The sequence below is a fragment of the Sminthopsis crassicaudata genome, chromosome 3 (genome assembly GCF_048593235.1).
Source record: "Sminthopsis crassicaudata isolate SCR6 chromosome 3, ASM4859323v1, whole genome shotgun sequence".
Classification (NCBI taxonomy): domain Eukaryota; kingdom Metazoa; phylum Chordata; class Mammalia; order Dasyuromorphia; family Dasyuridae; genus Sminthopsis; species Sminthopsis crassicaudata.
Genome location: NC_133619.1, coordinates 212,182,899 through 212,194,786, shown reverse-complemented (window position 1 = coordinate 212,194,786; position 11,888 = coordinate 212,182,899). Strand labels below are relative to the sequence as shown.

Genomic DNA, 11,888 nt, shown 5'->3' with positions numbered 1-11,888 from the left:
TTGTAGTGAGAATAAAATGAGAAAATATCTGTAACGTGCTTTGCAAACCTTAAAACGTTATATAAATGCAAGCTATTATTGTTGTCCTTCGTCACACAACTTGCAAGCCTCGAAAATAAGATTTGAATGCAAGACTGTCAGATTCAAGTTTAGCACTCTATCCACTATCTTACTTTGTTTATGTATGTAATAGAAAGAGAACATATTATTATTTGTTCATTTATCAAATAAATAACTAATATATACCATATTTCAAGTAATTCTTTCAGCAGAATATGATTCTTAGGTTTTAAACATTATTAAATACTATGTATTTATATCAGGCTTAGAATTCAGGAACTCTACATTCTAATCTCTGCTCTACCATGAAGTCCTTGTGCAAGCTTCCGGGAACTTGTGCAAGTTTCTGATCAACCCCCTGTTTTTTTTTTTTTTTTTCCTTCTATAAAATATGAACAATTATAATCACCTACTTGGCAAGTATGTGCAATGAAATTAGATAACGTCCATAAAGTGCCTTGGAGGTCAGTGCTTTATCATCATTGTCTACTTGATTAATCTTAAAATAATTGCAGTTAGGGGCATTTTGTAGATTTCTTTTTCCATCCTTTATCACATCTGCTTCTGCCAGCCCTGGGAACAGAACATGAACAAAGCAAACACACCTGAAAGCCTTCCAATTTTCTTTCTTACAATCAGAGAATTTTAGAGCTGTTAGGGACTTTAAGAAATCCTTTTGGGTTTTTTTTTTCTTTGATACCAAATTTTCATTGGGTCAGATTTCACCCATAATGACAATAATAAGCAGAAGAGGCTACATTTTGGATTCATTTGCTTTATTCTCTTTCTGTCATTCAGCTACTCTATCACCCGCAAAGACATTTCTTTCATCTAAGTGCCTTAAACAAGCATCATCACCACCTACCTCAACTGACTCCCAACAGCTCCTCTCCATCATATTTCTTTTCTACTCCTCTTTCCTTCCTTTGCTTCATATAAATGGCCACAGCAGCCTATAGAACTGCAGCTTCTTAATAGTAGTGTTGACACATTATTAACAAACCCTAAGCTGCTGCAAGGTTCGGGGTGGGGGGTGGGGAATAGAACATTATGGATACTGTTTCCTGGCCAATTGACTCTGTTCTCCTCAATTCTCTGTTCCTGTACTTGTAATATTGTCTCATCTAAATCTATGTTTTCATGGAAGCTTTCATTAAACAGAAGGAGCTTGTCATAAATGACTTTGGAGTCTGGGACCAGGAGTATACTGGTAAATGTTTAACAATTTTGAAGCTGGGACAGGATATTCAAGACACTTTTAAATTTAATTTACATTATTAACACTTTCTTAAGTCTAGATAATTAACAAAATAATATATCAAACCATGATTATTTGCCAATTGCTAAATATTCACATTAAAAATTGAACAATCTTCTCTTGGAAAAAAGGTTTCTAGCTGGCTCCAATACACCCCTAGATAGAAAACAATCTAGTTTTTTTGTTTTGTTTTGTTTTGTTTTTAGAAGACTTGGGTTAAAGCTGCACTGCTTACTAGCTATATGATTTTAGATATCATTTAACCTTTCTCGGTTGATTTGGAGAAAATATGTGTACTACCCATCTCACAATGTTGTGAGAATCATATAAGATGATTAAACTAAAAAATAATAATTTCCTACATGTGTACATGTCTGTGCCAGAAGAAAAGTGATGCAGTCCCTAACTTCAAGGAGCCTATAGAGTGTTAAGTGAGACATGCTATGCACACACAATTAAGCATGATGCAAAGTAAAACATGATAGTGGAAAAGGACAGAAGGAACCTAAGTGCTCTAGGAAAAGCTGGGGAGGGAGAGATCACTTTCGGTCGCCAGATCAGGGAAGGCATCATTGAGGATGTGGCACCTGAGCTGAGCCTTGAAAGAAGAGAAGGATTTTATTAGCCAGAGAACAGGAGAGTGTGCATTCCAGATGAATGCACAAAGCCAGGAGACAAGCAGGATGGGATCTGGAACCAGCTATTTGTGCACTCAGACTGGAACATAGAGTACTGAAAGAGCCCAATTTGAAATAAGGTTAGAAAGGTAGGTGGGACTCAGACTATGTGGATGACCTTCAATGCCAAGCTAAGGGGCTTGTGTGTGTGTGTGTGTGTGTGTGTATTTTTTTTAATACTGCAGGGCATGGAGAGTCACGGAGGCTTTAAGAAAAATGCATACTTTTAAATTATAAAATCCCATATAAATCTTGATTCCATTTTTTTGTTATTTATCAGTAGATACCTATGTCAATGTATTTCTATGAAGGACAAAAGATGAAGAATGTAAGACATGCAACTGGATAATTAGATCAATTTAATGACCCATCTGTCCCATGTTCTGTCTCTGAAAGCAGCATTAAATAGCACCCTGTATATTCCTTTACAGAGATTTTGTCAGCATCAGAAGATCAAGGATATACCCTTCCCCCAAAAGTTGCTATAATAATGATCCATGAACTTGTCTAAATATAATTATTTAACTAAATGGATTGTTAGTTATTACCTGAGGTGACCACAGCAAGTCTTCTAATCTCACATAACCTCAGTCTATTCATCTATAAAGGGGAGCAACAGTTACATAAGATGGTTGTGGGGAAAAGTGCTTTAAAAGCACTTGATAAGAATGAATTGTTGTCGCTATTAATTAAACTTTTCATGGTCTTTAGCATCACCACCACTCCAGCAGAACGAAACTGACCTGAGAGCAGGCCTCACCCATTGAAAAGGTGATTATTAAATGCTTGTTGAATTTGAATTAAATTGAACTTAAATATTTGGCAAGTGTTCTCAGAATAAGTAAAGTATCTCATAAAGAAAGTATTATCAGATAATCATTTGGACTTCAGGGATCCACTTTGTCCTTCTATTTATTTTTACAGATCATTCAGTCAATAAGCCTTATTAAGCTTCTTTTATGTGACAGGCATTGTCCTAAGCCACGGGGTTACAATTGAAAAGCAAAAGATAGTCCCTAGTCTCAAGGAACTCAGTCTACTGGAAAACTGAAGCACAGAGAGGTTATGAGATGGCCAAGGCCACACAGGTTAAGGAGCAGAGAGAGCCAAAGATGCTTGGATTCTATATCTAGGCCTCTTTTCAACTCTCTATCTACTACACATTTATGTAAGAACAGATTCCTTCTAAAAGTGCTATTAATCATGGGGGCAGCTAGGTGGTGCAGTGGATAGAGCACCCGAGTTCGAATCTGACCTCAGACATTTAATAGTCCTGTCTGTGTGACCCTGGGCAAGTCATCTAACCCCAATTGCCTCTTCAAAAAAAAAAAAAAAAAAAAAAAGTGCTATTAATCAATGAATAGGGGAAGCAGAATCAAAACTTCCATTGTACATGGGCACATTGATTTTTCTATTGGTTTTTGTTATTTCATTATTTGTTTTACTTTGTGCCCTGATATTAATTGTATACAGTTAATTTTTGCCTTTTTCCTCCTTTTGGAAAAGAAATATAGTTCTCCCCCCCAAAAAAAAAAAATCGCATTAGGCTAGAAAGACAAATCAGTTAGAAATAGACTCCTTTAAAATGGAAATTTGTATTCCCACATCACTTATAACTGGATCTGACTGTTTCCAACCTATCTCCCAGGACAAGGACAAGCACCAGCACCATATGTGGCAACTCCGGTATCAGCCAAAGAAGAGTAGTACGATTGCTACTTTCAGTGTTGGATTTTGTGTAGGCTCAAATCTAGGATGTCTGATTAGTTGGCTCTTGTTCTCTAAAAAGTATTTCTTTAGTTGTTGGCTTTAAAAACAAGCCAAATTGTCGCAGATTTTAATGTAATGTAGATGCATCCTGTGCTTTCCCAGGATTTGTGTGTTTTGGGGTTTGTATGGTTTTTTTTTTAATGGTATTTAAAACTATCATTATTGACTCCATCTAAAGATGGTTTTCATAGTCTAAGGTCCTGCTTTAGAGATGGAATTCTACTTTTGGGGGGTGAGAGACACTTTTTTTTTTTTAACGTCAATCCACCTTTGAAATTTCTCTTTGTGTCTGTATCTCCTTCTGTATTCCTCTAGTCTTCCTTCCCTTCCTCTCTTTATCCTGTCCTTTTCCTCTCATCACTCTCATGTCTGGATTTGATTCCCAGCCTTGTCTTTCCCTCAGCCTTCCTTTCCCCAAATCCATAGCTTCCTTTCTCTCTGTTTCATCTGTCTTCAAGTTCTTTCACGGCGAGCCCCCAGGCGACTCCCTCTCAGTCTCTCCTGGATCCCCATCCTTTGGCTGCCTCCTCCTCCGTGCACTTTCAAGCTCGGCCCGCGGGGAGGGGGAGGCGGGGGGAGAGGGCCGAGGACACCTGTCCCAGCTTCTTCTACTCCTTTCCTTTTCCCCTTTCCCCTCTCCTATCCTTCCCCCTTCTCCTCCTCCTCATCTCTCTTCTTCTACACCTCCCCCAAGCCCTCCCCTTCTCCGCCTCCTCCCTCCCACTTGGCTCCAGCCGGGGAGAGAGAGCCAGAGAGCTGGGAAGATAGACACGCTCACGCACACATACACACACGCACACGCACACTCAGACTCGCGACCGCGGCTGCGACTCCTCCAGCTGTGCACCCCCTGCCAGGCGGGCGGCGGCCCGGGCGGCGGCCCAGCGGAGACGGAAGAGCAGGCAGACCGGGAGCCCGAGCCGGGAGGCGAGAGGGAGCAGGGAGAGCTCCAACCGCAGCCCGGGCCCGGGCCCCCCAAAGGAGGCAGCAACCTCGGGAGGGGGCCGCGCTCCCCTGGGAGCTCAGGCTTGGAACGGGGTGCTGGGGTGGGGGCAGGGTGGGGGGCAGCCACCGTCCCCCGATCCTTCCACCGGCGAAGGCGTCAGCGGCGGCGGCGGCGGCGGGCGCCACCAGCGAGGTGACACTGCGGTCCATGGAAGGAGCTCCCCTGCGAGCTCCCAGCGGCTGCAGCGGCGGCGACAGCGGCGGCGGCGGCATCTCTGCAGGTCCGGAGACGGCTGCTCGAGGTAAAAGTCCGGACGGCGATTAGAGCTACGGGGAGAGCGGGGATGCAGGAAAAGGCAGAGCTCGGAGGCACGGCGCTCTGCGGAGAACCACACACATACACATACACCCACACAATCACCCGCTCTCCCTCCTCCTCCCCCGCTCCCACACAACAAACACCAGAGCGCAGATGCGCCGCGTAGCCGTTACACCTACGGTGGCGGTAGCAATGTCCATCCGAGGGGTAGCGAGGCGGAAGGCAGGTAGGGGTCCAGGTCGGGGAAGAGAGCCTGGTGGTGGTGGGCACCGGGGGGAGGGGCGGGGGAGGGGACCGGGAAAGGTCACGCGGGGTCGTGGTAGTTGGATTTTGTTGTTTGGGGATGGAGGTGGGGGACTAGGAGAGAGGAGGAAGGGGAAGAGTTGGGAAGAAGATGGTTACAGGATACCGATACCGAAAGCAACCGGCCCTCGGCCGGGGGGGGGGGGGATGGAAATTAGAGGAGGTGGGATTTGGAGAAGTATACGTGGAAAAGGTAAGCTGATGCTAGCGAGAAGTGCTGCTTACGGGGCAGAATCGGGGTACGGCGGTGGCTGGAGGTGTGATGGTGCTACTGAGAAAGAAAAGGCAGCGGTGATTTAGGAGAGGAAATGTAGGAGGGGAATAGATTGTCCTGTCGTTTCTTAGAAAATAACATTGAGAGAGCGCCGGAATCGGGTGGGTACTTCGCAGGTTGTTTGTACTGACAGGTCGGCCCCTCCAAAGGAGGGTGATGTTTGGTGGAGACTTAGGAATAGCCAATGTTCTGTAGGAACCAAAAGGCGGCTTTGTAGGGGGCTGCTGGGCGGGGCGGGGCGGGGCGGGGGTGGGAAAGTGATTTTGTGTGTGCGTGTGTGTGCGTGTGTGCGTGTGTGTGTGCGTGTGTGTGTGTGTGTGTGCGTGTGTGTGTGTGCGTGTGTGTGTGTGTGTGTGTGTGTGTGTGTGTGTGTGTGTGGAGTCATTTTGGGTAGGTACTGAGCTAGATGATTGGAGGAGGACGGAGGCTGATAGGACAGATGCAGCAGCGTTGGGAGTGACTCCTTAGTAATAAAATTGCGTTTGGGAAAAGAGATTGTGGAGCTGCAGCTTTTTTCTTTCTTTCCTTTTTTTTCCCTTCCTTCCTTCCTTCCTTCCTTCCTTCCTTCCTTCCTTCCTTCCTTCCTTCCTTCCTTCCTTCTTTTCTTTTTCTTTTTCTTTCTTTCCTGGTTTTTTTTTTTTTTTTTTTGCCTTCGTCGGAAGAAAATGATCCCTTCCAGGCGTCTTTAAAAAATGGATTCTATTGACGTATGTCGTGCCGCACTGGAAAGCTTGGTTGAAACTTGGATTTTACTAAATCCCTCTTTGTGACTTTTTGCTAGCATATTATATAGAATCACATCACAAGCAGTAGGCCAAATCTCTCGATCCTGCTTATCGTTCCCCTATCTTCTCCCCAGGTACAAACATGATCTCTTGCCCAGGCACCAAATGCCTTGAGCTGAGAAATAACAGACTCTTGGAGTAACCGGGTTTCCTAGTTTGGGCTGTCTGCCATGTTCTGGGCTCAACAGCTTTACTGTTCCTTGCATTTGGATGTATTTCAGTGCTGTCTTTAGTATGTCTTTTCCAGCCGAAGGAGTTAATTTCGTTTGTGTAGAGGGTTATTTGTGGGGAAGGAGGAGGAAGCAGGTTGTTTTGTGTTGTATGGTGTGTGTGTGTTCTTGTTTTTCTTTTAAACCATGACTATTGTTCCACCGGTTTGCATGGTTAGTGAAATGAAATCCCATCACAGTTGCTGTTTAGGTTAGAGATGTTGCCAAACAGCTGCTGCTTTGTGTTTCAATTGTGACTGTCCTCGGAGTAGATTTTGGAAAGAGAAAAAAGAGAGGGGGAGACAGAGAGGGAGAGAGGGAGAGAGGAAGAGGGAGAGAGAAAGAGAGAGTGGTGGAAAGGATTGTCACCCTGTACATTGGTCTCCCTCTGCAGCCTGCCAAACTTTTATGAATATTCCTTTTGTAGGAATGAAAAGCTTAATTGATTCAACACACTTTTCAAGTGAGCAAGCATCTTTGCATTAACAATGGCTTAAGAACTTCAATCAAAAGGGGGAAGGGATGTTAAAAATGAAAACCATGGTTAATTACTAATCATTTTTTATTTATTTATTAACCTCTGTCAACGCCCACTGTTTCTTCCAAAGTCACAGAGGAGATACATACAGAATCTATATTTGCTGTATTTGCAACAAAACCTGGGGAATTTGTTGGCCTCGTGGCAAAGATTTCTGGGAAAGGAAATTGTCACCTCTCTTCTTTGTAATGGGCCCAACGATTGCTTGCTCTGAACTAGACAAATCATGGCCCATGGGCTGCTGCTTCGGTGTTCAGCATCCTGAGCTTACATTATCTGGCATTTTTAAAGTATGTATAAATATTTTGCTGAAGATAAGCTGTATCAACAAAAAGATACCGTGTAAAGACTGAGTGTGAAGTGATAGTAAATAGATAGGACACAAGCAAAGTTTTGATAACTACTTAGTCTCATGACCTTTTCTATTTCATTTTTCTTTATTTTTGTTGGTTTAAACATTATCTCATATCCTCTGGCGTTATCTCTTTATTTAACTGATTCTTGAAAGCTTATCTTTGGAGCACCATGCAAAAACAGCATCAGGAAGAAAAATATTCTTAGCTTTTCTATCACATATAAATTCCCTTACATTTGAAGAGCAATTCAAGTGCTTTCATAGTCAATATTTCATATGATCTCTGTAACAGTCCTAGGCCAAGCAGATTATCATCCCTGCTTTACAAATAACAAAACTGAGCTCTGGAAATTATGAGGATCCAAGCCTCACAGCTAATAGACTATACAACCAGGTCTTCTCACTCCTGGTTCTTTGCTCCTTCTCCCGAACACTTCCTCTTCAGTTAGATGACTTTGATAAGTTTAAAAATAGAGCAATAAATGTAATTTATGAGAGCCATCTTTTATAGCTTATGTAATAAGGAGAGGAGGGAAGGAGAGACAGAGAAGAGAGGGAGAGGAAAATCTGAAGAGGGAGGAAGACAGAAAGGGAAAGAATCATTTACCAGAGCCCCTCTACATATGTATATAATGAAAATAGTTTTCATCTTATCTCTTTCTTTAACATTTTCTTTTCAGGTATAAATATATGGAATTCTGCCATTGTTTGGAACTGGAGATGTTTCTGAAATCACAGAATAAAGTGTACTCAGTGCCAGTTTCCATACTCCATTGTAACAATGAACTTCCAATCCTCTCCCACTGTAGCTTGGGAATGTGTTTTAGAGCAGGTTGGCAGTTGTTTGATTGCTTTGCAATGCAGGCAAATATCCAGTAGGGGCTTCATTGAGACAATTAAGTCTTATCTTGCATGTGACCAAAGGCCGACTGAAATACTAGGGGAAGGGCAACAATTAAACTGACTCAGGATGCCATTTTGCACACACACACCCCAATATGGAACCTTTTTTTAATGTAAAGAAGGCAACAAACCTCTAACAGTTTTGTTAGGATGGAAAGCCCAATACCAGGAACAAAGAAGAATATAATTTTCTAGGGCATATTATTTGCCAATAAGAGATTGGAAAATAGTTTGTTTTTACACTCACATCTATGTTCTGAAAATAGTCACAATGTCCATTTGCCAGTTGCATAGATAGATGTATGACCTTACATGACAAGGGGGAAGACAGCGTAATACCAAATGGGATAATGATTGTAAACTGCTTTGTAAATCATAAATGCTATGTGAACATGAGCTATCATTATTATTTGTATTATAATATCAGAAGATAGAGATCTGTCATTAGAATGCCTTAATGTTCTGGATGGGAGACAGCTTGTGGTAGTGGAAAATGGGCTGAATTTGAAGTCAGAAATATAAAATCTCTGCTTTGTCTCTTTCTATCAATATGACTTCAAGAAAACACATTCATCTCTCTTGCCTTAGGTTTCTTTATTTATAAATGAGGGATTTGAACAGTTGACCACTGAAGTTCCTTTTAACGTTAAATTTATGGAGCCTTTGTAAGACCAATTCCTCAAAAGAGGAATGGCATATCTGCTTTACAGTGTAGTTAAAAAATAAAACCTCTATCCCTATAGCTATTAGTGATAAGAAGAAGGAGAAAATAGCTAGGATCTTTTACCTTTAGGGTAGGGTAGGGATTAAAGACTTGAAATACTGCAAGAACAATAGGGAATTTTTATTGTCTCATTGACCAAAGTAGAAAGACAATCCCACCCCACTCCCTAAATCAGAGATTTATCTGGAAAGACATTTTTCCCCGGAAAGGGAAAATGCCTTAAGGAGACTTTTGCTTTCCAACTCCTGAATTTCTGCAGGATCTGATCAAATATGTAGATTTTAGTATGATAGATAACTTTCCAATAGCCTGTCCAAATCCCAGTCTTTGCTGGAAAAAGTTTAAAGAGATGATTATATCCCCCCTCTATTTCCTTAGGTACCCACTTTTAATTTTTTTTTCCTAATGAATGCAATAGTTTTGAGTCTATCAGCAAAAAGAGGTACTTGATTTAAAATAAAATCTAAGAATATATGTGTGTGTTTATATATATATATATATATATATCATTAAATTCTCCTTATGTTGAATAAAATATGATTTGGAATATTATATTTATTATATTTATTATATTTAGAATATTATTATTTCAGACAGTTATAAATTACTTTCATAGGATCTTCAAGCTAGAAAGTATCATAGAAATGATCTATATCATTGTTTCCCAAATTGTATTTCCTAGTTCTTCAGTGTTCTGCATAATGTTAATGGAATTTCCCTGAGAAAAATGTCTGTGTTCATACTATTTGTCTCAAAAAAAAAAAGTATATGATTAGATTGGTCAGGGAAATGTTGATTTGTACTGTTTTTTGGGGTTTTTTTTTGTTTTTTAAATAAATAAGGATATTGAGGCATTTAGAGGTGAGATGATCTACATAAAATCACCCTGCTAGTAATCAACAGAGCCAGATCTTGAGCTTCAGTTTGATGTTTTGATACTCAGAATTCTGTGTTCTGAAGTACAACATTTTTAGCAAATGAGGTCCAGCAATAATGTGCTTTTACTTCTCCCAATATTTGATAGTCCATGCTTTAGGTTGAAAAGCAGAAGTTGCTAAAATCCAAAATATACTCAATGAATGCTCCAATGATCCTTAAATGGCAAATTTTGGTGTTTATATTTGAGTGCTCTTGGGATAGTAGAACCTCAAAAAGGAGCAAAGAAATATTAACAATAAAATGTGAGCTGGCAGAGACTAATTGAAAAATCATGATAACAAAATGACAGGAAAAACCAAGGATAGAGAAAAATGCTTAATCTAGCTTTCCTCAAGAAGAAAAGTTTGGACCAGACCAGCTTCAGGATTAAAAATGACTTTTAGTTGAAGATTGTATTGACAAACATGAAATCCAGTGATAGACTTCACATTCCAAGCTTCACTCCAGCTTCATCTTTTTTTTTCTTTTTTTCCCCCTGAGGCTGGGGTTAAGTGACTTGCCCAGGGTCACACAGCTAGGAAGTGTTAAGTGTCTGAGACCAGATTTGAACTTGGGTCCTCCTTAATTCAAGGCTGGGGCTCTATCCACTGCACCATGTAGCTGCCCCCTAGCCTCCTCATCTTATAAAGGAGGGAACTGAAGCCCAAGAGATGAATGTTGCCCCAGATGAAGCAAGTAATAGCTATTAGAACCAAGATTTGTTCCAAATTTAGTGTTCTTTCCATTTATACTGGGATGTTTTCCAAAGAGTATATACAAGAACAAGACTGCTAATTAATCTCTGGACAATCCCACAAATGGTCTTTAATCCCCAAAGTCTATCTTAAATCCAGTTTCTTTCATTTTCAAGTGCTGGATAACTACAGCTGCCTACCCATGATAGCTTTGCTATCACTTTTATGCAAATGTCTCTTAAATCTATATCTGCAGTCCAAATGTTTCTCCTGAGTGTCAACTCTCCATACTTCCATCTGATTTCAGGACACTAGAGAGGCAACATGGTATAATGGAAAGAGCATTGGTTTGGAATCAGTATCTAGATTCCAGTCCTCACCTGTGATGCTGACCACCTCTATGACTATGGGAAAAAACATCTAACCTCTCTAGACCTCTTCTATATATCTATGTATTCTGTTGGACTAGATTGTTTCTGCTGTCTCTTCTAGCCCTTGCTCTGTAATCCTGTGATTGCCATCTAGATGTCCTTCTAGTACCTCAAACTCAACATTACAAAAACCAAACTCATCTTCTATCCCAAATTTGCCCCTTTATTTCTTTCTTTTCATTAATGCTCCTTCTATCCTCTCAGTCATCCATGTGCAACCATCATCTTTGGTAATCTGGATTTTGGACTCAAGACTTCCAAATGTATGCAAAATACTATTGATTCTCTTTGGTCAGTTTCTCTCACATCTGTTTCTTTTTCCTATTTTCATTGCTACCATCCTAGATCAAACCTTCATCACTTCTCTCCTGGATGATGGTAATAGTTTCCTTCAATCTACCACTCAAAGTCTTCTTATACGACTTCCTATTATATACCCTAAGCCAATTGTTCTACTTATTGAACTGCTAATTATCCTTTATTCTTGCCCTACCTTTACCTGTCTCAAATTTGATATTAAAGATGAATTTCTTATTTCCATATCTTCTCTTTTCCAAAGCCTATCCCAGTGAAAGTGCTATCTCCTTTGAGACTTGAACATCCTCTTATCAAATGCTGTCTTGTGTCATGGTTATACATATATGTGTATGTTATTATTTATTTATTTCAGTTCTGTCCTTTCTTTATTATCCCACTTGGAGTTTTCAAGGCAAAGTCACTGCAC

General features: G+C 40.6%; 1 protein-coding gene across 3 annotated transcripts in view; it reads left to right on the top strand.

Moving 5' to 3' along the window:
• The first annotated feature begins 4,766 nt into the window (after positions 1–4,766).
• RAI2 (retinoic acid induced 2) overlaps positions 4,767–11,888 on the top strand; it is a 128,373-nt gene continuing 121,251 nt past the window's right edge. The window contains exon 1 of one of the 3 annotated variants that reach the window (XM_074299892.1): positions 4,767–5,012. The gene's annotated coding sequence lies outside the window, so the exon portion shown is untranslated. Of the gene's footprint in view, positions 5,013–5,156; positions 5,256–11,888 lie in introns of those variants that run through there. The other 2 variants (XM_074299893.1, XM_074299890.1) reach the window with 2 other exon arrangements.